This window comes from Microcaecilia unicolor, chromosome 7, assembly GCF_901765095.1.
Source record: "Microcaecilia unicolor chromosome 7, aMicUni1.1, whole genome shotgun sequence".
NCBI classification, from domain to species: Eukaryota; Metazoa; Chordata; class Amphibia; order Gymnophiona; family Siphonopidae; genus Microcaecilia; species Microcaecilia unicolor.
Genome location: NC_044037.1, coordinates 23,061,602 through 23,081,832, shown reverse-complemented (window position 1 = coordinate 23,081,832; position 20,231 = coordinate 23,061,602).

The following is a 20,231-nucleotide window of genomic DNA, read 5'->3' as shown; positions in this document are numbered from 1 at the left end:
GTTGGGGCGGGGGAGCGCCGCCTCCTCACTAACACTACGCTGCCACGCGCCGGAGAGGTAAATTTAAACAAACAAAAAAAAAGGACAAGGATCTGGGGAGAAGAGGGCGAGGTAAGCATGGTGCGGCGGGGCGCCCCCCAGAGGATGGCGCCCTCCTGCCATGCTTACCTCGCTTACCGTGTCGGCACGGCCCTGCAAGCACATTTAGAATTACTCCACTCAGGGCCGTGCCTAGGGTCTCTGGTGCCCCCCTGCAGACTATCGGTTGGCGCCCCCCCCCCTGTCCAGCAGAGCAGGAACAGAAGGGAGCAGGCAAGTAAGCCGGACCTCAGGAAAAAATAGCACTGTATTGTATGTATCCCTCATTGATAAGTCTCTGACTCTAAAGTTTAGCAATTTCATTAAAGCAAAATGTATTTTCACATATCACATCCTATCCAAGGAGAATGTTTTATATATGTCACCCGTCTGTGGTAAAACTTCACACAGTATCAAAATACCTCTAATATGTAGTTGTGCCAGCCGAGGAAACTAACTGTGCTCAGCTCACAAGAGACAGAGTGAACATAAAATAAAACTTCATCCTTAAAAGATAATATCGGATGAATGCATGAAGGTGAATATGAATTCCTGTGAATGGAATCAATTTGATTTACAATAAATCCAGATACTACTCCCTCATATATATAACAAAAAATTATTTAAGTGGAATGGAATTATTTGACTGTACTGGTAAACAGAAAGAAATACTCTATTGCATTCTAATCTCCTTTGCACCAAAGGATATAATTCAGATCAAACATTTATCTCTGATCAATTATCTCAGATAAAATATTTATTTCAGATCAAATATTAAGGTTTCCTTGCTTACAGTCACTTAAATCTACCTAGCCTTTATATAGCTTATAGGATTTAAACACTCTTAAACTGAAATTCACCCTTTTCTATTCTTCATAAACTTCAAGTAATCCTGAAATATTCAGATCCTTTTCTCACTAGAGAAACTTCAATCGCCACCAATCTCTTTTCACTTATATTTTCTCATTTACCACAATCAGGCACTCTTTTATAACTTCAGTCAACAAACACAGGAAGTCACAGCTGGATGTCTCTCTTGGCAAAGGACAGCTCTCACTCTGTTCACTTCCCGGGCAGATTTCTTAACAGAAGCTGATCATCCAATCAGAGAGCTCTATTTGAATGCAGATTAAAATACAGACACTCATGGGAATGTTTAGTGAAAAACACCGGACTAATTTGCATATGATTTAAACAAATCTGAGCATATGACAACCAAGTACAGACTCCCAGCACCTGAATTCTGCAATTAGATTTAAGGCAAATACTTTTAAAACTTATTTTTACCTCATAAAAAAAACAAGACAAAAAGGGCTGGAAATGCTACACGCTAGCAGGATACTGCACCTTGATCACGCATGAAAAACACATGACAACAGATACGAAGGCAAAATACTGAACTGGAAAGTTACCTCAAGAAGTCAGAGTCAGCATGCAGCAATACTAGAAAAATTGAAACTTACATGCAAAATATCACAGATGCACATTTCCAAAAGCTGACATATTCCAATTAATAAATTCTGAATAAAATACTTTTTTCTACCTTTGTTGTCTGATCATTTGGTTTTTCTATTTGCTTTGGTCCCAGTGTCTTCTATTTTATGCAGTGTCTTCTTTCCATTTGATATTTTTTTCTCTCACCATGTCCACCATCCTCCTGTGTCCTTATGCCTCCTGTCTACCATCTGTAGCCCTGTCCCTATCCTTCAGTATCCCGATCCAGCTCTTTAATTCAACAGTTTTCCCTCCATCCATATCCAGCATTTCTCCTCACTCTCCTCCATCCATGTGCATGTACTTTCCTCCCCTCCATCCATGTCCAGCACCTTCCCTCTTTCTCTCCTACCATTCGATCCAGTGTCATCCCTCTTTCTTTCTCTCTCCATCCTTCCACCCATTATCCTCTCCCAATCCTTCTGTCCATTGTCTTCCTCTATCTCCCCTTCCTTCTAGACAGTTATCTCTCTTCCATTCAGCATGTCCTCTCTCACCCCATCCTTCCAGTGTCTTTCCTCTTTCCCTCCCTACCAGTTTCTTCCCTCCTTCCAGCATTTTTCCTCTTTCTCCCTCCTTTCATCCAGGCAGCATTTTTCAGTCTGACAGCTAGGGTCTCCCCCAGTTTCTCCCCAGCAGCTTCTCTCTCTCTCTCTCTCTCCTGCCCATGTCCCCTCTTTCTCTCTCCATCTCTTTCTGGCTCTCCCCTGCTTTTTTCCATGTCCCTGGCTCTCCCCTGCTCTTTTCCATGGCCCCTCTTTCTCTCCCCATCTCTTTCTGGCTCTCCCCTGCTTTTTTTCCATGTCCCTGGCTCTCCTCTGCTCTTTTCTATGGCCCCTCTTTCTCTCCCCATCTCGTTCTGGCTCTCCCCTGCTTTTTTTCCATGTCCCTGGCTCTCCTCTGCTCTTTTCTATGGCCCCTCTTTCTCTCCCCATCTCGTTCTGGCTCTCCCCTGCTTTTTTTCCATGTCCCTGGCTCTCCTCTGCTCTTTTCTATGGCCCCTCTTTCTCTCCCCATCTCTTTCTGGCTCTCCCCTGCTTTTTTTTCCATGTCCCTGGCTCTCCTCTGCTCTTTTCTATGGCCCCTCTTTCTCTCCCCATCTCTTTCTGGCTCTCCCCTGCTTTTTTTCCATGTCCCTGGCTCTCATCTGCTCTTTTCTATGGCCCCTCTTCCTCTCCCCATCTCTTTCTGGCTCTCCCCTGCTTTTTTTCCATGTCCCTGGCTCTCCCCTGCTTTTTTCCATGTCCCCTCTTTCTCTCCCTATTGCTCTCTGGCTCTCCACTGCGCTGGCCATATCCCCTGGCTCTCCCCTGCTTTTCTTCTCTCTCCGCCTACCTTTTCCAGCCAGTGGCCACGTTCCCTTCTTTCCCTCCGGCCCGGGCCTCTTTAGCTGACAGAAGAAGAAAAAGAAGCGCGGGACCGCAGCAGCGTTCAGACATGCGCTGTTGGCTCTGCCGGTCCTCTGCCCCCGGAACGGGAAATTGACGTCACGGGGCAGAGACCGGCAGAGCCGACAGCGCATGTCTGAATGCTGCTGCGGTCCCGCGCTTCTTTTTCTTCTTATGCTGGCTCCGAGAGAAGCGGCGGCAGCGGTTCAGCTGCATAGATGTCGTTCCTGGCTGCCGCTGCGCTGCTCAATAGAAGCGGCGGCAGCAGGAGCAGAAGATTTTGTCAGGAGTCTCGGCAGGGCCGCGGGGAAGGTCAGAGCTGGGCTGGGGAGGCTTAGCCTCCCCAAGCCTCTTATACGGGGCGCCTATGGCGCCCCTCGAAGGCAAGCGCCCCCCTGCGGCGCTTACCTTGCTTACTGCATCAGCACGGCCCTGACTCCACTGGAGGAATTAGAGGAAGTCCCCCCTTAATCCTTCAGTAGTTCCCCCCCCCCTTCCAAATGTCTGGCAACAGAAATCAGTTATTCTAACAGCATCTGGTAATACACAGTTATCTTTCTAAGGGGTCAAAGATAGCCAGGTATGCATTGCCACATATCCAGTTGTGGGCTGGATTTGAACCCATCGATATTTTCTAAGTTTATTTTGCTCCAATGAATATTTATGCTGGCATATGTTCTAACATCTTTCATGTAACCTGAAATGTACTGATCTGTATGTCTCAATCTCAACACCTATGACCTGTCTAAAATAGGCTTCTTTACTAGTAATATTAACCTAGCCAGTAAAAACCAAAAAAAAAAAACCAGTTTCCGAAACATACTAGATGGTTTCGATTCACACAGCTTAAGAAGAATCCTACATGTCAAGTGGCTAAAACCGAAGGAATAAGAGAGATGGCCTAAACAGCCACCAGTTAGTAAGATATCACAGCAATGGCGCCTCAAATGATTTGGGAACCTACAAACGTATTGTTAGTCCAATGAAAAAGGTATCGTCTTATTTTCTTTTCTGTGGTTTGTTTTATTTCAATTCTGGTCGCCGCATCTCAAAAAAGATATAGTGGAATTAGAAAAGGTGCAGAGAAGGGCGACGAAAATGATAAAGGGGATGGGACGACTTCCCTATGAGGAAAGGCTAAAGTGGCTAGGGCTCTTCAGCTTGGAGAAAAGGCGGCTGAGGGGAGATATGATAGAGGTCTATAAGATAATTGAGTGGAATGGAACGGGTTGATGTGGAGCGTCTGTTTACGCTTTCCAAAAATACTAGGACAAGGGGGCATGCGATGAAGCTGCAGTGTGGTAAATTTAAAACGAATCGGAGGAAATCTTTCTTCACTCAACGAGTAGTTAAACTCTGGAATTCGCTGCCGGAAAAGGTGGTTAAGGCGGTTAACTTAGCGGACTTCAAAAAAGGGTTGGACGGCTTCCTGGAGGAAAAAGTCATAGAATGTTATTGAATGGACGAGGGAATAATACAGTATTTCTAGGATAGGCAGGACACATTGCTTGTTCTTTTGGCTGCTGTCGGTGACAGGGTGCTGGGCTCGATGGACCCTTGGTCTGTCCCTGCATGGCGATACTTATGTACTTAGTTCTCCAGGGACACAAAATACAGCATATTCTCGTATTGTACTGAAGAGATGTCAACCGAGGCAATGCCTCAGATTCCCTCACCCCTCCTGCTCCAGTTGCTCCTAAAATCTATCCCAGCCCATAAGAATTAATAATAACCTTGTGAACAAAGCTGCATTAAATTATGGGACAAAAGAAAAAGGCAGACGATATTCTGATATTAATTCCTATTTAAATACAAATATTACGCAGCAGCCTTAGTGCAGAATGTGCTGCATTATCTACTTTAAGGACAATAAGTGCCAAATATACAATACTAATCTAGATGAAATAATTATCATGCAGATTTTTTTTAAGTATTTTCATTCTACAAAATACAATGCAGAGAGTTGGCCCAGGCCACACATGAAGAACAAATTATTATCAAAAATATAATGTGCCTGAACAGCTAACTGCGAGTAGAGAAAATAATGTTAACCTGCAGATTTTCCAGCTCCCCTGGTTTGAGTAGGCGTTTTGTCCTGTACCACCACCTCATCATCTGCATTTTTATTTTGTGGAACAGAATGAATGTGTCTTTAGTTATAGCTGTAGCACCAGTTTTTAGAATCGTCTTGGATCTACTAGGACATGATTCCTATGAGAAAAATCATGGAGACACCCAGCAGATTGGAAGCCACCATGTTTTATGTCCTTCCGTCATGTCCATTCATTTTATTGGTCAATTATAGGTTTATGAAAGCTAACAATACTCTGCCACTTTGAAATCTGGTTTATGTTGAGTTTCCAGTGGTAGTTATCATCCTTTGGATTTCCCCCAGAATGACTGGATAAATAAATGTGTTACTCTAATTACTCTTTGTACCATATTTTGTTAAGACTAGTTTCATAAATGGATGAACTGGACCACATCACTGAAACCGAATCCACTCTCATCTTCTTAGGCAACGATCTTTTTCTTTTGGCAAGTAAAGATTCCTCTTTCTATCGTATGTTTATGTTTATTTAAAAACTTGATATACTGCCTTTCACAATCAATCAAAGCAATGTACAAAAATTAAAATCATAGAAACAAGAAAAGAACGCCAGTGTTAAAATAGGACACAAGACAAACAATATAGGACAGGCAAGAAATAGGAAGAATAAGAACGATAAGAAACCAAAGACATCCAGTTAAATACAACCCAACCTGCAAAAAGAACATAAGCCAAAGGAATGCCTGAGAAAACAAATGTGTTTTAAGAAGACTGGGGAAACGAGGGAAAGAGAGCTCAGATTTCCAAAGAGCTGGTAAAGAGTTCCAGAGAGAAGAAGTCAAACAGAAGAAGGCAGAAGCATGTGTTGAGTAAGTCAGGATAAACAGCAATCAAATGCAGATCGCAGTATATGAGAAGGGGTATATGGAGTAATAAGACTAGCTAAATAAGGGGAAGAACCCAAATGAAGGGCTTTGAAACTTATAGACAGAATTTTATGAATGATATGGGTTTTTATTGGAAACCAATGATGTTTTTTAAGAAGAAGCATAACATGATAACATTGGGCATTTGATAGAATACATATAGCTGTATTCTGTATGGTCTGTAATTTACGGAGGGATATCTCGGGGAGATCAACATATATGATGTTACAATAATCAAGTTTTCAAGCTACCAGAGTGTAAAGAAAGGTGGTACAGTTGACATCATCTAGAAAAGGATGGATAGAACGAACAAGACGCAGAGAGTGAAGGCAGCTTCTGACAGTAGTAGAAATGTGGGTTGAAAATGTCAGTGCACTTGATCTGAGTACCTTTAACCCATGAGCTATCATATCATGTTGGATTGTCTACAGTACAATAATTATAGCTTTGATAAATGTCCTACCATGGTTACATTCTTTCTAGAGAAAATTTTCTGTGTCTCAGTAGAAATCTCTTATTTTATGGTGTCCTCTGTTTTCTAATATTATTTCATTTCTTGACCAATAATTCTACATTTACTAGGTCTACTCATGTCTGTGTTCAACTTCTTGCAGATAAGTGTCTTCAGGACAGAAATTTCCCCCTGGGTGAGAGGTTTGCCCTAATGTTCTGGGATAAAAACTGTAAGAAAACCCTTTCCTAACTATAGTTCAGGGATATTCTAGAGCAGTGATTCTCAAACAAGTCCTTGGGACACACCCAGCCTGTCAAGTTTTCAGCATATCCACAATGAATATGCATAGCATTTAGACAGACTGTTGGCATTTGCATGTGTATGTGCACCCATATTCACATAAAGCGAAGATACATAGCTGTAGCAGATATTCTCTGAGGACAGTAGGCCTTATATTCTCACATAATGGTAATGTGGAGTCTGCATTGCTGGTCTGGAGCTTGTAACAAGCTTAAAATAGGTCTTTCAGCATGAGATGCACTCCTCCACGCATGCGCGAGTACCTTCCCACCCACCGCAAGTACATGGGACCAGCAGTACAAGATTATAAGGTATATTGTGTGATTTATTTAGGGTCCTGTTTAGTAAGGTGCGATAGCATTTTTAGTGTGTGCTAAAATTAGTGCACGCTAAATGCTAGAATCGCCCATATGTTCCTATGGGTGACTTTCAGGCTCATTTTTAAAAAAAATGGACATCCATCTTCCAACATAAATCGGTATTTGGACATCCATCTCTCATAGGCATCCAAATCGGTATAATCGAAACTCGATTTTGGACGTCTCTAACTGAAGTGCATCACAAGGACCTCCAAATTTCAAGGGGGCGTATCGGAGACTTGATGAAGGTGGGACTTGGGCGTTCCTAAGACTTGGACGTCTTTGACCCATAATCGAAAAAAGCAGAGATGTCCATGACTACAACTTGGACGTTTTCACCTGTCCATGACTACAACTTGGACGTTTTCACCTGGACGTGTTTTTATTACGAATAAGGCACAAAAAGGTGCCTAAAATGACAAGATGACCACTGGAGGGAATCGGGAATGACCTCCCCTTACTCTCAGTGGTCACTAACCCCCTCACATCCTCAAAAAACATCATTAAAAATATTACGTGCTAGCCTCTATGCCAGCCACAGATGTCATACTCAGGTCCATGACAGCGCATGCAAGTCCCTGGAGCAATTTTAGTGAGTGCAGTGCACTTCAGACAGGTGGACCCAGGCTCATACCACCCCTACCTGTTACATTTGTGGAGGAAACAGCAAGCCCTCCAAAACCCAACAGAAACCCTCTGTGCCCACATATAGGTGCCCCCATCACCCGTAAGGACTATGGTAGTAGTGTACAGTTGGGGGTAGTGGGTTTTTGGGGGGGGGGGGTTGGAGGGCTCAGCACACAAGGTAAGAGAGCTATGTACCTTGGAGCATTTTATGAAGTCCACTACAGTGTCCCCTAGGGTGCCCAATTGCTGTCGTGGCATGTCAGGGGGACCAGTGCACTAGAAATGCTGGCTCCTCCCACGTCCAAATGGCTTGCATTTGGACGTTTTTGACTTGGACGTCTTTGGTTTTGAAAATCGCCGAAAGTCAAAGACGTCCAAATCTAAGGACATCCTTGGTATTTTCGAAACGAAAGATGGACATCCATCTTTTTTTCGAATATACGCTTTTCTCCACCTCCGGATTTGGACGTTTTACAAAACCGTCCAAATCCCAACTTAGACGTTTCTTTGGAAAATGCCCCTCTTTAGCGTTTAGCGCATGCTAATCATTAGCACATGCTAAAAACACTATCATGTCCTTAGCAGGGCTTAGTAAACAGGGCCCTTAGTGTTTCCTTTTCAAAAATGAATGAAGTATAATTTATTTATTTGTTACATTTGTATCCCACATTTTCCCACCTATTTGCAGGCTCAATGTGGCTTACATAATACTGTGATGGTGACTTTGCCATAAAATCTCTCCTCTTGTTATCCTAAATTGAATAATTGACTATAAATTAAGACTATAAATGAAGAAATATTCTAGGGGTGGGTAGGAGTTGGGGGCTGAGTGAGTATGAAGACTAAACTAGGCCCTACTGTGCCTTTTAGAGGCTACCTGCTAATGCTGTAGGCTATGACAATTAAGTTTCTAACTCTGTCAGAAAGTTCAATTTTAAAACCATGGGGAAAAGGGTTTTACACTATGGAAACTAGTTAATAAAGTTTTTTTTTATTATTATTCAAACTGTCTTTAGCAATAAAACTACAATTTCTCTTTATTGCCAGTCTTTAAATCACTAAGCACAGAGCAAAATAATGTCACTTACCCAGAGAAATGTCCTCTTCTCTCAGAACTTCTCAGAAAGAAAGTTAAGTGGGACCTTTCCTCTCTATATAGTTTTGATTCTAAGGGGACTGCTTCAAACAGACTCTTTGAAATTAACACACTAATCAGACTGGCCTATTGACCTTTGCGCTACTCATTGTACCTTAATTAACATATAATTCAAGTCAGTAGCACTGCTACATTTCCTCCAGGCAAAGAACAGGAAATATATTTTTTTCTTTTTAAAACAGAAAGTTTGAGCCCTGCTCTGCTACTATCTTTTTTTTTAATGCTATAGACTGTTACAGTTAAGTTTCTACCTCTGGCAGAAATTTCAGTTTAAACTATGGGAAAAAGGGTTGTATACTATGGAAAATAGTTAATAAAATTTGCTTTTAAACTAGTTAATAAAATTTGCTTTTTTTTTTTTTTCTTTTCTTAATGAAGACTGAACTATACCCTGCTGTACATTTTAGAGGCTATCTGTTAATGCTGTAGGCTGTGACAGTTAAGTTTCTCCTTCCGGCAGAAAATTCAAGTTTATTCAGATTTAACTGACAATGGCTTAGTAGACAAAGATAGGCCTCCTTTTTATGTGACTTTATTTGGCCACTAAACCTGGCCAGTTAAGTTCCGAATATTGGGATTTAACTGCTGATGCCCCTGGAAACCTTTATTTTCGGTGCTAACCAGGCATTTTCAGCGGCCATAACTGGTTAAATGCTACTGAAAATGACCGGTTATCTGCCAAGAAAGAAGTTCACCATTTGGCAGCTGTTCTCAGTTGGTTAACTCACGCTGAATATCATAATGCCTTTATTATTAACTTAGATTATAAAGAAAGATCCTTAGCTGGGCTTGATTTAGAAACTCTAGTCGAGTTGTGGGATTATCGTACCTCTAATTTAAAATTTAACCAGGAAAATGTGAGGAGAGTACGATATATTCTGGAGTACTCTGAAAAGCTAAAGGAACTGAAGAGAAGCTTGCATCATTTGGAGAGGGTCTGTTGTAAGAATAAGCCCAGTTCAACAACAATAGCTTATAATGTAGCTCTTGATAATACTTTATCCTGTCTTGCCAAATTATTCTCAGTTGTTAAGTGGCTATTGTGTATTTCAAAAGCTTCTAATGATCTTAATATGCCTAAAGTACAGTTCTTCTTCTTCTTCTTTTTAATCAAAGGTTAATATTTTAGGAGATAATACTTATATTAATGACTTGGATAGTCAGGTTCAGAGTGAACAATCAGTTGTTTGAGCATCTTTTTCTGAGGCTCATACTGATCGTATTGTTTAGATAATATAATATATGAAGCCTGATTTTATCCCTCTTGGCAAACTCTCTATTTGTTCCATTAAAATTGTAAAGAATGATGTGTCCAATTTTAAAGGGATATTGTAATCTTATATGTTAGGGACCCTTTTACTAAGGCGCGATGAAAAATGGCCTGCACTGGGGTAGGTGCATGTATTGGACGCGCGCAGGTCCATTTTTCAGCTCGCCTGCAAAAAAGGTCTTTTTTTCCCAGAAAATGGACGTGCGGCAAAATAAAAATCAGTGCACACCCATTTTGGGCCCGAGACCTTACCGCCACCCACTGACTTAGTGGTAAGGTCTCACATGTTAACCGGGCAGTAATCGTCAGCACGTGTACACTGCCGATTACCACCTGGTTAGCTCCACGCTGTAAAAAAAAATAGCAATTATTTTCTGATGTACGTTTTGGATGCGCGTCAAAATTAGAATTACCGCCTGGGGCACGCGGTGGCCTGGCGGTAGTTCTAAGTTGACACACCTTGTATGCATATAGGCACCTATGCATCTTAGTAAAAGGGCCCCGTAGAAAAAATTGTGTAACGCAGGATGCGCTAAAATGTTCAGCATTGGTTTTGCCATCTGCGCACGTGGTATTTTTTTTCGGGGGGGGGGGGGGGGGGAGAAATATCAGGGGTACAGAATGGGTATGGATGCACTAATCAGCTAACATGTGCACATTACCACCCTGTTAACTGGTTAACATATCCATTATATGGGAGTCCTTAATGCCACCCACATAGGAAGCAGTAAGTACTAGTGCTGTATTTTTTTTTAATTGGCCGCAAGCTAATTCTAACATTAGTGAATAACCATTAAAGAAACTAATTGAAGTCCAGAGATGTTGTTGACTTTGGTTCATGATTCAAGTTTATAGGGTACAGGCAGGGCCGCCGAGAGGGAGGGACAGGGGGGACAAAAGTCCCCGGGCCTGGGCCTCCGGAGGGGGCCCGGCGCCACCTCAGTCAGGCCCACCCGCCGTCGCTCCCGAACTAACTAACCTTAAACGCCTCCTTCCTTTCCTTTCACCATCTTCGCGGCAAGCAGCAGCAGGGCAGGCCACTCCTTCCTTCCGTGTCCCGCCCTCGCCTGATGTAACATCCGCGAGGGCGGACCACGGAAGGAAGGAGAGGTCTGCCCTGCTGCTGCTTGCCGCGAAGGTGGTGGAAGGAAAGGAAGGAGGCGTTTAAGGTTAGTTCAGGGCCCGGTAGCAGGTGGAGGTGGCCCCGGTGACCTCGGGTGGGGGGGGACCCGGCGGCGACAATGACCTCGGGTGGGGTGGGTGGGGAGGGGCCCGGGGGCGGCCTTGTCCCGGGCCCGGCTCTGGCTCTCGGCGGCCCTGGGTACAGGGAAGTGCATTGGGCTCCCCCCCCCCCCATCATAATATAAAAACACTTTTAAAATCCCATAAATGGAGACTCCCTGTGGTTCTGCATGGAAAAGAAAAGACGCAGTGGAGGTAGCAGTAGGTAAGTGCTGCTCACTGACTCTAAGAGGCTCTTTTACTAAGCCACGTAAACGCCTACACATGCCCAGTATGCGCCAATTCGGAACTACCGCCTGGCTACTGTGTGGCCCAGGCAGTAATTTCATTTTTTTTTACACGTGCCCACTAAGCGCACCAGAAAAGTTCTGGTATATGGCACTAACCAGGCGGTAATTGGCATTGTGTGTGCGCTGACGATTACCACCCGGTTAACGCGTGAGACCTTACCGCACGTCCATTTTCGGCCCAAAAAAGGGCCTTTTTTGCAGGTGCGCTGAAAAATGAACCTGCATGCGTCCAATACATGCATCTACACCAGCGCAGGCCACTTTTCGGCTCTGAATATGAAAGGATGACCTCTTTCTCTCCCCATGTCCATCTTCCTCAGTCATCAATGTCATAGTCCTCAAACAGACTGTGGATGGCAGCATCCACGAGCACTAGGCAGTAATTCCAAGTTTTAGTGTGCACTGAAAAGCCACGGTAGAAAATAATTTTCTGTTTTCTACTGCGGGGCATTCCTGGCAGTAATCGGCAGTTGGTGTGCCTGGACGGTTACCGTGCAGGTAATGGACGAGCCCTTACTGCTAAGTCAGGGCCGTCTTCAAATCTAAGCTAAAAGCCCACCTTTTTGATGCTGCTTTTAACTCCTAACCCTTATTCACTTGTTCAGAACCCTTATTTTATCATCCTCACTTTAATATTCCCTTATCTCTTGTTTGTCCTGTTTCTCTGGCCTAATTAGATTGTAAGCTCTGTCGAGCAGGGACTGTCTCTTCATGTTCAAGAGTACAGCGCTGCGTACGCCTAGTAGCGCTTTAGAAATTATAAGTAGTAGTACGTAGTACCTTAGTAAAAGAACCCTTGAATGACAAGGAGGACAAAGCAAAGCAGTCACTGCAAAACAGATCTCTGTGGACAGTGGTGGCACTGGTTCTCTCCCTTCTAACTCTTCTTTCTGCCAGCAGCTGACTTACCCGGGCCGATCTACCTGCTAAATATCCAGGCCCTAGACATGTGCCAAGTTTGCCTATCAGAAACAGACAGGCGACAGTCTACCGCAGAAGCAGAACGGACAACCTAACAGCAGCAGCGATCCAAGGAAGGACGAACACAGCAACAGTTTATCCAAATGTCAGCTTTAATGGAAACAGGACTCAACCTGGCCAAGTTTCGGAAAAACCTTCGTCAGGGGTCACAAAGCTTTACACAGATTCAATGCGTGTACTGCAATACCAGCACAGAAAAAGCTCTGTCTGATTCCAAAAGTCAATAACCACCAAGGCAGACATTTGGATAAACTCTTGCTGTGTTTGTCCTTCCTTTTGATCGCTGCTGCTGCTTGGTTGCCTTGTTTGCCTATGACTTAATCCTGCCCTGATGGGGTATGGGAGAAGAAACATACTGCTTATTCTTTTATTTATGTATTTACTAGTCGTTAAGCCCATAAAAACGGGCGAGTATTGCAGCCCTCCTCTCTCCCCCGGCCTCACCCCGTCCACCGATCCCCCCCCCCCATATCCAGCGACCCTCCTCTTTTCCTTGGCCTCCCCCCTCCCCCCATGTCCATCAACCCTCCTCTGTGCCCTGCTCTCACCCCAAGTCCAGCAACCATGGTCTCTCCCCCCTGCCCTCCCCCCAAGTCCAGCTACCCTCATCGCCGCCGCTCCCTCCCCCCTCCGTGCCGGGCCCCCTGCACTGACCTGACAGCGCCTCTCGCCTCCGTGTGAAAGCGCTACAGGCAGCAGCAGATCGCTCTGCTGCTGCCTGCAGCGCTTCCACACGGAGGTGAGAGGCGCTGTCAGGTCAGTGCAGGGGGCCCGATACGGAGGGGGGTGGGAGCGGTGGCGGGGATGGGGGGGGGGAGGGTGGAGGTTTTTTCGCACGATGTTCCTTTCCAGGCAGCGTCGTCATCCGACAATTCTACTCCGTTTCCCTCTCTGTTCCGCCCTCTGACGTCATGACGTCTTGACGCGAGGGCGGGACAGAGAGGGAAGTCTGTACTGCGCATTTGCAAGTGAGTACCGTCACTTGCCGTTTATATGTTTGATTGACATTTATAATGCACCTACACCTAGGCAGAGTATAGTAATAACAATCATAAAACAAACTTTTAAAACGTATATAAAACTGTAAAAATTATATTGCTGTACCCCTTATTTCAGCACTGGACACTATTTTCAATCAGATGGAAAAGCTGGATGAAGCAGCCACTGCATTTGATTCTGTAATGCCTTTAGTATTAATAGCAACATGAACTGATTTTGGAATTGAGGGACTGGTGCTACAGTGGTCTAATTCTTTCTTAGCATAAGTACATAAGTAGTGCCATACTGGGAAAGGCCAAAGGTCCATCTAGCCCAGCATCCTGTCACCGACAGTGGCCAATCCAGGTCAAGGGCACCTGGCACGCTCCCCAAACGTAAAAACATTCCAGACAAGTTATACCTAAAAATGCGGAATTTTTCCAAGTCCATTTAATAGCGGTCTATGGACTTGTCCTTTAGGAATCTATCTAACCCCTTTTTAAACTCCGTCAAGCTAACCGCCCGTACCACGTTCTCCGGCAACGAATTCCAGAGTCTAATTACACGTTGGGTGAAGAAAAATTTTCTCCGATTCGTTTTAAATTTACCACACTGTAGCTTCAACTCATGCCCTCTAGTCCTAGTATTTTTGGATAGCGTGAACAGTCGCTTCACATCCACCCGATCCATTCCACTCATTATTTTATACACTTCTATCATATCTCCCCTCAGCCGTCTCTTCTCCAAGCTGAAAAGCCCTAGCCTTCTCAGCCTCTCTTCGTAGGAAAGTCGTCCCATCCCCACTATCATTTTCGTCGCCCTTCGCTGTACCTTTTCCAATTCTACTATATCTTTTTTGAGATACGGAGACCAGTACTGAACACAATACTCCAGGTGCGGTCGCACCATGGAGCGATACAACGGCATTATAACATCCGCACACCTGGACTCCATACCCTTCCTAATAACACCCAACATTCTATTCGCTTTCCTAGCCGCAGCAGCAGATTGATGTCAGCAAGGGAAAACTGTCAATGAGGTCTCTAAACAGTACCAATTACATTGGGGAGTTTAAAGGGAGTTAAAAAAAAAAAAGCTAAGCATTATTTGTTACACTTTTTAATATTTATCTGGCACTTTTGCGTGAGAAATTAGAAGTAGATTGTATGCTGATAACATATTATTGTTTGTACCTAATACTACTAGTACAGATCAGCGGTCTTCGAAGGGAAAATAGTTATTTTGATTCTATGATGGATTGGTTTACTGAGAATGAGGATAGATAATGGATCTAGTTACTTTCCTCCTGCATCAGTTAGGATTGATGGAAATGGGATTTCAGTCTGTAATGAGGTACATTATTTAGGTGTCTAACTAGATTCTAACAGGTCAATATTCAACTGGGATGATCAGTGTTTTCTTTTAGAATGCCAAATGCCATGGCCGAATTTTAATCTGGATAATCAATGCTTGTATCTGGAGAGTGGCTAGCTTTTATTTATTTATTTATTCATTTGGTATTTGATAAACCACCATCTGCAGAACCGCCGTTCTCTTTACTCTTTCCAAAAATACTAGGACTAAGGGGCATTCAATGAAGCTGTAAAGTAGTAAATTTAAAATGAATCACAGAAAATATTTCTTCACTCAACGTGTAATTAAGCTCTGGAACTCATTGCCAGCGAATGTGGTAAATGTGGTTAGCTTAGCAAGGTTTAAAAAAAGGTTTGGACGGCTTCCTAAAGGAAAAGTCCACAGACCATTATTAAAATGCAGCTGGAGAAAATCCACTGCTTATTTCTGGGATAATCAACATAAAATGTTTTGTACTTTTTTGGGATCTTGCCGGGTATTTGTGATCTAGATTGGCCACTGTTGGAAACAGGATGCTGGGCTTGCTGGACCTTTGGTTTGTCCTAGTATGGCAATACTTATGTGCTTATGTTATTATTTCCTACAAATCCTTATGCCCCATCACTTGGGCCCCTGCAAGAGTGCCTATACCTGGTCTTTGGAAACAACCAGAAGCACATCAGCAATCGTAGAAAAGTGCAAATGTATTTAAAACAAAACACCCGACATGGCCATGGGTGCTTTGTTTTAAATAAGTGTGCACTTTACTACGATTGCTGGTCTGCTTCTGGTTATTTCTTGCAGATCGTTGCCTCTCTACTGTGCTGTGTTACACCTGGGTCTCTGCCTAGCTCTCTGACTAATAAACTGGTCTTAAACAAGCATAGAACCCTAGCTTGTTGACTTACAGGCGACCTCTCAGCCCCATCTTTTCTACTCTCTTTATTTGATCAATCAATACCACTGGTGACCTCTTCCATTATCTAGGCACTGTCCTTGATTCTTCCCTTTTATTTGCCTCAAAGGTGTCCAATCTATATGAAAGGTCACAGCTGGTAGACATTTTTCGCCTTCCTGGCTCACTCACATCAATTTGTGATTCTCAGGGATCAGTATTACAAGAGTCTGCTGACTCCTAGTGAAGGGGCTCTTGTTAGCACCATGGTTTCTTTAGCATTGAAGGTCATCTTCTCCCATTGGAAGTCTTTACATCAGGCTACCTACCAGGAATGGTGGAACTTAGTGCTCCAAATTTACAAATTCAAATCACACCTTGCAAAGAAATCTTCTCATTTTGCTTCATATAGGGAAAAATGGCTACCACTTGTCTCTTATTTTGATACGGTACAAAGATAAGTAGTAAATCTCTCTATATAAAAGGCAACACCAACGTTCTATGAAGCCTCCAGCCGGAAGTGTGAAGGGGGAGAGATATCCGGTTTCCCCATGAGTGTCTGCCCCGCCCTCGCTCTCTCTCTTACACAAACAGTGAAGGAAAACAGCAAAGCAGGAAATCAAATCGCTCTCTCTGTAACAATGAAGGACTCAGAGGGGGGAGGGGAGAGAGGGCAGAGAGGGCAGAGAGGGCAGGAACACACACACTCCCACATGCACACAGAAGAAAACCTTGCTAGCCCCCATTTCATTTGCATCAGAAACGGGGCTTTTTCACTAGTTTGATATATTTTATGGCATATGCATGCTTTATACTTTGATTTGTATTCTCCAGCCCCCCCTTCCCTTTCCCTCTTCTTTTCCTCTTTCCTCCCTCTCTCTTGTTTTCACTTAATTTGATTCTGGATGTAGATTGCTACTTCTTAAATGTGAGCTTCACATTTTGCCTGTTGTTATGTTGTGAGCTCTTGCTTATATTTGCATTGAAAACCAATAAAAAAAATTCAACTAAAAAAAGGGGGGGGGGCTTCTTTGTCTTGAGACAATTGCACTCATTAGGATGTATTTTGATTCTGACTTCTTTCATAGTAACATAGTAGATGACGGCAGAAAAAGACCTGCACGGTCCATCAAGTCTGTCCAACAAGATAACTCATATGTGCCATATTTTGTGTATACCTTACCTTGATTTGTACCTGTCTTTTTCAGGGCACAGACCATAGAAGTCTGCCCAGCACTATCCCCGCCCCCCAACCACCAGGCCCGCCTCCCACCACCGGCTCTGGCACAGTCCGTATAAGTCTGCCCAGCACTATCCCCGCCTCCCAACCACCAGTCCCGCCGAGGCTCGATTCCTGTAATATTGTTTCTCTAAATTGTTCTTGGGCACAATTAAGGAAAATTCAATCACTCCAGAATGCTGCTACCCATCGCCTTTGCCTTGCTTGAAAATCTGACCAGGTTTCCCCTTACCTCTGAAAATATCACTGGCTCACAGTTGAAAAACGCATACTTTTAAGGCCTTCTATCTTGGTAAATCTTTGCACTTAGCAGCTCTCACCATTCCTTACGCACCCGTCCGTCTACTCTGTTCCATAAGTGACTATCATGTAGTGTTCCCTAGTCTGCGTGCTGTCCAATTAGAATCCACCAGACATCGTGCCTTTTTCATTGCTGCTCCCTCGCTATGGAATCCGTTACCCCTGGCGATTCTTGTTGAATTGTCCTTCAAAACTATTAAAAATGCCGTTAAAACCTGGCTTTTTCAACAAGCCTTCAGTATAATTTAGGCTAGTTGCCCTGTTTGCTGACCATCTGTTAGTCTGTACTCCTGATTCCTCCCATTTCCGCTCCATTTTATCCCCTCTTTCTTCTTTGGTTGTGTCTGTGCTGGTTGCTCTTGGTTGGAATGCAGTCTCTTTCCTATCATGGTTTTGTAGTTCGTTCTAAAACATTTGGGTTATTGGTTTTGCTCTGTAAACCACTTGGATCTGCCAGGTAGGCTCAGCGGTATAGCAAGTCTAAATAAACATAAACATGGCAGTGTAAAAAGTCATAGTGATATACTGTAAAATCAATTTAAAAAAACACTAAAACAACAAAGAGAAAACATCAGAACAAACCAGAACAAAAATATCTAGATAAGATGGTTAGTGCTGGCACTATTCAGATAGCAGTTATATTCAGCCCACTTTGCAGTCAGCTACCTAGAGAAAGTTAGGACTGCCTTTGTAGGGTTGTAGTTATCAATGTGGGCTACCATTAAGATGTGTTATCTTACTGCTAACCCCAGTTATAAGTAACTAGGACTCATTGCATGAAATGGGACCTGTGCTAAAATAGCATGAGTTAATGGTAGCTCACATTAATTACTATGGGGGTCTTTTACTAAGGCACGCTAGCGTTTTTAGCGTAGCTAAAAATAGGCACGCGCTAAATGCTATAGATGCCCATAGGAATACATTGGTGTCTCTAGCATTTAGCACGCGCCAATTTTTAGCCATGCTAAAAATGCTAGCACGCCTTAGTTCCAGTCTTTCCCAATCCTATTTAATTTTACATTATCCAGATTGCAATGGCCTCAAATACAAATCTACCTACGCATCAAGCTTCTCCTTCATAGGAACTCAGCTATGGAATGCACTGCCTAAACTCCTAAAATCAACTCAGAATCATCTAAACTTCAGGAAATTATTGAAGACCACCCTGTTCAAGAAGGCGTACCGTCCAGATGTTACTTAAGTTTCTTCCTTATCTGTTCAGCAAAATTTATGGACCCTAATGTTTTCCCATCATCTTTTATTATCTCTGTCGTTTTAGACGATACGTTTACGATTAATTTTTTTTACTATGACATTGTTTAACGATATTATACTGAACTGTAGCCTACCCATGTTATTGCGTAAGCCACATCGAGCCTGCAACTAGAGGGAAAATGTGGGGTATAAATGTGTTAAATAAATAAAATAAAATAAATAAAAAGACCCCCCCCCCCCCCATGCTACTATGGTAAATGTACCTGGATAGTTATTGGTTAGTTGACTGAATAACGCTGCTGATTGGATAACTCCAGGGACCACCTTCTCTGTTCATAGTGATATTGTCATGCAGTAATTTTTTCCCCATATGCGTTTCTTTTTTCATATATTTTGTACACAATCATTTTTTCTTCTTTTCTCTTTTTTTACGGTGAGTTTTGTTTTCTTTGCACCGCTCCCTTGTTAATTTATTATGTCTTTTATGACCTTTGTATTCCATAAGAGTATTGTAATTTTTAGCACAAAATTTGGGGTTGAGTCTTCTTTGTATAATGCATTTTCAGGAGAGAGACTTTCTCACCATATTCATTACTTATTTTGACCACCATTTTTCATATGCGTCATTTTATATAGTTGTTGGTTACACATCAGTTTCTTTTCTGTTGTCTCTCTAGGCTTATTTATTACCAGTTGCATTATTCTGCACCTATATTATTATTATTATTAGCATTTGTATAGCGCTACCAGACGCACGCAGCGCTGAACACCTGATACAAAGAGACAGTCCCTGCTCAAAAGAGTTTACAATCTAAGTAATACAGACAGACAGGACAGTTACGGGGGAGGGAAGTAATGGGAGCTAAAAAGCAGCAGTGAAAAGGTGGATTTTCAGCATAGATTTGAAAACAGGTAGAGATGGAGCTAGACGTATATTGTATGATTTCCACTGTAAGCTCCATCCTTTTACAGTATTTTCATCTCTCTTTTAAACGTTATTGTTTCTTTTATTAATCATTTATAAATCAATGTTTATATATTTTTAATTATATATTGCTTTAGATACCAGTCCCCCCCCCCCTTTTTTGTGGATTGAGTACACATGTAGTGCTGAATAAATTTGCTTTTACTGACTTCTGGATGTGACGATTTCTTGGTCCGCGCCTACTTCTTGGATTTCTGCCCCAACATTGTCTAGATAATACTACTGAAAACATTTCAGAGTGCCCAGCACTATGTACAACTGAAAATCATGGAATGGCCCAAATCAGAGCCATTTATCTTACTAATGCAGCTGGGTTTAAAGAAAAAATTTGGGGGGACAGTTTATGGAGGAAAAGTCCATGAACTAAGCAGACTTGGGGAAAGCCTCTACTTATCACTGGGTATAAGCAGAATGAAATCTATCTATTTTTTTGGATCCTACCAAATGTTTCTGTTCTGGATTGCCCACACTGTTGGAATTAGGATTGTGGGTCTGATGGACCTTTGGTGTGACTCAGTATGGAAGTTATGTTTTTATGCTTATCTTTCAAAAACATTTTTTTTTTGTAACTGCTGAGCTCAGGTCAACTTTGCATGCATATGAGTATCAAACTGGTATTGATCAGATCAGCTACATCTGAAATGCCGTGC